The sequence below is a fragment of the Oncorhynchus gorbuscha genome, linkage group LG24 (genome assembly GCF_021184085.1).
Source record: "Oncorhynchus gorbuscha isolate QuinsamMale2020 ecotype Even-year linkage group LG24, OgorEven_v1.0, whole genome shotgun sequence".
NCBI classification, from domain to species: domain Eukaryota; kingdom Metazoa; phylum Chordata; class Actinopteri; order Salmoniformes; family Salmonidae; genus Oncorhynchus; species Oncorhynchus gorbuscha.
In genome coordinates this window covers 61,649,249-61,654,248 of record NC_060196.1, presented here as the reverse complement: position 1 = coordinate 61,654,248, position 5,000 = coordinate 61,649,249, and the positions used below count along the sequence as shown (strand labels likewise).

Genomic DNA, 5,000 nt, shown 5'->3' with positions numbered 1-5,000 from the left:
TACTTTATCCTATCCTAGGTATTCCTTAAAGAGGTGGGGTTTCAGGTGTCTCCGGAAGGTGGTGATTGACTCCGCTGTCCTGGCGTCGTGAGGGAGTTTGTTCCACCATTGGGGGGCCAGAGCAGCGAACAGTTTTGACTGGGCTGAGCGGGAACTGTACTTCCTCAGTGGTAGGGAGGCGAGCAGGCCAGAGGTGGATGAACGCAGTGCCCTTGTTTGGGTGTAGGGCCTGATCAGAGCCTGGAGGTACTGAGGTGCCGTTCCCCTCACAGCTCCGTAGGCAAGCACCATGGTCTTGTAGCGGATGCGAGCTTCAACTGGAAGCCAGTGGAGAGAGCGGAGGAGCGGGGTGACGTGAGAGAACTTGGGAAGGTTGAACACCAGACGGGCTGCGGCGTTCTGGATGAGTTGTAGGGGGTTAATGGCACAGGCAGGGAGCCCAGCCAACAGCGAGTTGCAGTAATCCAGACGGGAGATGACAAGCGCCTGGATTAGGACCTGCGCTGCTTCCTGTGTGAGGCAGGGTCGTACTCTGCGGATGTTGTAGAGCATGAACCTACAGGAACGGGCCACCGCCTTGATGTTAGTTGAGAACGACAGGGTGTTGTCCAGGATCACGCCAAGGTTCTTAGCGCTCTGGGAGGAGGACACAATGGAGTTGTCAACCGTGATGGCGAGATCATGGAACGGGCAGTCCTTCCCCGGGAGGAAGAGCAGCTCCGTCTTGCCGAGGTTCAGCTTGAGGTGGTGATCCTTCATCCACACTGATATTTCTGCCAGACATGCAGAGATGCGATTCGCCACCTGGTCATCAGAAGGGGGAAAGGAGAAGATTAATTGTGTGTCGTCTGCATAGCAATGATAGGAGAGACCATGTGAGGTTATGACAGAGCCAAGTGACTTGGTGTATAGCGAGAATAGGAGAGGGCCTAGAACAGAGCCCTGGGGGACACCAGTGGTGAGAGCGCGTGGTGAGGAGACAGATTCTCGCCACGCCACCTGGTAGGAGCGACCTGTCAGGTAGGACGCAATCCAAGCGTGGGCCGCGCCGGAGATGCCCAACTCGGAGAGGGTGGAGAGGAGGATCTGATGGTTCACAGTATCGAAGGCAGCCGATAGGTCTAGAAGGATGAGAGCAGAGGAGAGAGAGTTAGCTTTAGCAGGGCGGAGCGCCTCCGTGATACAGAGAAGAGCAGTCTCAGTTGAATGACTAGTCTTGAAACCTGACTGATTTGGATCAAGAAGGTCATTCAGAGAGAGATAGCGGGAGAGCTGGCCAAGGACGGCACGTTCAAGAGTTTTGGAGAGAAAAGAAAGATGGGATACTGGTCTGTAGTTGTTGACATCGGAGGGATCGAGTGTAGGTTTTTTCAGAAGGGGTGCAACTCTCGCTCTCTTGAAGACGGAAGGGACGTAGCCAGTGGTCAGGGATGAGTTGATGAGCGAGGTGAGGTAAGGGAGAAGGTCTCCGGAAATGGTCTGGAGAAGAGAGGAGGGGATAGGGTCAAGCGGGCAGGTTGTTGGGCGGCCGGCCGTCACAAGACGCGAGATTTCATCTGGAGAGAGAGGGGAGAAAGAGGTCAGAGCACAGGGTAGGGCAGTGTGAGCAGAACCAGCGGTGTCGTTTGACTTAGCAAACGAGGATCGGATGTCATTTACATTACATTTAAGTCATTTAGCAGACGCTCTTATCCAGAGCGACTTACAAATTGGTGCATTCACCTTATGACATCCAGTGGGACAGTCACTTAACAATAGTGCATCTAAAACTTAGGGGGGTGGGGTGAGAGGGATTACTTAACCTATCCTAGGTATTCCTTAAAGAGGTGGGGTTTCAGGTGTCTCCGGAAGGTGGTGATTGACTCCGCTGTCCTGGCGTCGTGAGGGAGTTTGTTCCACCATTGGGGGGCCAAGGCAGCGAACAGTTTTGACTGGGCTGAGCGGGAGCTGTACTTCCTCAGTGGTAGGGAGGCGAGCAGGCCAGAGGTGGATGAACGCAGTGCCCTTGTTTGGGTGTAGGGCCTGATCAGAGCCTGGAGGTACAGGGCCGTTCCCTCACAGCTCCGTAGGCAAGCACCATGGTCTTGTAGCATGCGAGCTTCAACTGGAAGCCAGTGGAGAGAACGGAGGAGCGGGGTGACGTGAGAGAACTTGGGAAGGTTGAACACCAGACGGGCTGCGGCGTTCTGGATGAGTTGAAGGGGTTTAATGGCACAGGCAGGGAGCCCAGCCAACAGCGAGTTGCAGTAGTCCAGACGGGAGATGTCGTCGACCTTCTTTTCAAAATGGTTGACAAAGTCATCTGCAGAGAGGGAGGAGGGGGGGAGGGGGAGGAGGATTCAGGAGGGAGGTGAAGGTGGCAAAGAGCTTCCTAGGGTTAGAGGCAGATGCTTGGAATTTAGAGTGGTAGAAAGTGGCTTTAGCAGCAGAGACAGAAGAGGAAAATGTAGAGAGGAGGGAGAGAAATGTGGTCCTGTGTAGCTCAGTTGGTAGAGCATGGCGCTTGTAACGCCAGGGTAGTGGGTTCGATCCCCGGGACCACCCATACGTAGAATGTATGCACACATGGCTGTAAGTCGCTTTGGATAAAAGCGTCTGCTAAATGGCATATATTAGAAAGGATGCCAGGTCCGCAGGGAGGCGAGTTTTCCTCCATTTCCGCTCGGCTGCCTGGAGCCCTGTTCTTTCTCTCTCTGTTGCTCTCTCTCCTCTCTGTTGCTCTCTCTCTCTCCTCTCTGTTGCTCTCTCTCTCCTCTCGGTTGCTCTCTCTCCTCTCTGTTGCTCTCTCTCTCCTCTCTGTTGCTCTCTCTCTCCTCTCTGTTGCTCTCTCTCTCCTCTCTGTTGCTCTCTCTCTCCTCTCTCTCTCACTCTACTCTTTTTCTCTCTACTCAATTAAATTACATTAAATTTGCTTTATTGGCATGATGTAATAATGTACATATTGCCAAAGCTTACTCTGGATATTTACAATATGAAAATAATGAGAATCAAAATTGTCAACGAGACAACAGTAACAACAATAACCAAGGGTCAAAATAACCCTACATTGAACAATAACAATAATTATACAGTAGAGGACATGTGCAGGTTGGTTGGTCTGTCAGACACTGTCCCTCAACTTATAGCAGGCAGCAATGTAGTGCACTGCCAACCCACAGCTCTCTGCGTCCTCCCCCAACAGGACGGGTAGCCTACTCTCATCAGAGAGGTCTTCAATGTAGTGGTCTGCCAACCCACAGCTCTCTGCGTCCTCCCCCAACAGGACGGGTAGCCTATCCTCATCAGAGAGGTCTTCAATGTAGTGTGCTGCCAACCCACAGCTCTCTGCGTCCTCCCCCAACAGGACGGGTAGCCTATCCTCATCAGAGAGGTCTTCAATGTAGTGTGCTGCCAAACCACAGCTCTCTGCGTCCTCCCCCAACAGGACGGGTAGCCTATCCTCATCAGAGAGGTCTTCAATGTAGTGCGCTGCCAACCCACAGCTCTCTGCGTCCTCCCCCAACAGGACGGGTAGCCTATCCTCATCAGAGAGGTCTTCAATGTATTGCGCTGCCAACCCACAGCTCTCTGCATCCTCCCCCAACAGGACGGGTAGCCTACTCTCATCAGAGAGGTATTTGAAACCTTTAATAACGGTTTCAAATTAGGGGAAATGGCACTCTCTAATTGTTTTATATGTTGGACATTTTGTCAGGAAATGCAGCTCCGTCTCAGGTTCTGCTGTGGTGCAGTGGTTGCACAGCCTTTCCTCTACAGGGAGCCAGGTTTTCCTGTGTCTACCCTTCTCAATGGCAAGGCTGTGCTCACTGAGCCTGTGCTTTGTCAAGGTTTTTCTAAGGTTTTGATCAGTAACCATGGTCAAATAGTTAACTATGGTGTACTGTTGATTTAGGGCCAGATAGCACTGCATTTTGCTTTGTGATTGTGTTTCCCAATAAGCAATGTAGTTTTGTTTTGACTGTGTTGTAATTTGGTTTATCCTGATTGATTGGATGTTCTCGTCCTGAGGCTTCAGTGTGTTAGTAGAACAGGTTAGTGAACTCAGCCCCAGGACCAGCTGTATGAGGGGACTGAGGCTTCAGTGTGTTAGTAGAACAGGTTAGTGAACTCAGCCCCAGGACCAGCTGGATGAGGGAACTGAGGCTTCAGTGTGTTAGTAGAACAGGTTAGTGAACTCAGCCCCAGGACCAGCTGGATGAGGGGACTGAGGCTTCAGTGTGTTAGTAGAACAGGTTAGTGAACTCAGCCCCAGGACCAGCTGGATGAGGGGACTGAGGCTTCAGTGTGTTAGTAGAACAGGTTAGTGAACTCAGCCCCAGGACCAGCTGGATGAGGGGACTGAGGCTTCAGTGTGTTAGTAGAACAGGTTAGTGAACTCAGCCCCAGGACCAGCTGGATGAGGGGACTGAGGCTTCAGTGTGTTAGTAGAACAGGTTAGTGAACTCAGCCCCAGGACCAGCTGGATGAGGGGACTGAGGCTTCAGTGTGTTAGTAGAACAGGTTAGTGAACTCAGCCCCAGGACCAGCTGGATGAGGGGACTGAGGCTTCAGTGTGTTAGTAGAACAGGTTAGTGAACTCAGCCCCAGGACCAGCTGGATGAGGGGACTGAGGCTTCAGTGTGTTAGTAGAACAGGTTAGTGAACTCAGCCCCAGGACCAGCTGGATGAGGGGACTGAGGCTTCAGTGTGTTAGTAGAACAGGTTAGTGAACTCAGCCCCAGGACCAGCTGGATGAGGGGACTGAGGCTTCAGTGTGTTAGTAGAACAGGTTAGTGAACTCAGCCCCAGGACCAGCTGGATGAGGGGACTGAGGCTTCAGTAGGCATTTAACTTCTGAATTGTGGAGACAAACACTAGGGGCTGAGGATTTTTCTAGAATAGTGGCCAATTCGTTGATGTAAATACTGAAGAGTGCAGGGCTCAGATTGCAACCATGACGAAGACCCCGCCCCTGGCGAAGGCCCCTCCCCTGACGATGGCCCCACCCCTGGCGAAGGCCC

At 52.3% G+C, this 5,000-nt stretch overlaps 1 protein-coding gene across 2 annotated transcripts in view; it reads left to right on the top strand.

Annotated features, from left to right (window-relative positions):
- Positions 1-5,000, top strand: part of LOC124012061 (stromal membrane-associated protein 2-like) — a 55,859-nt gene that overhangs the window by 41,863 nt on the left and 8,996 nt on the right. The window lies entirely within an intron of this gene.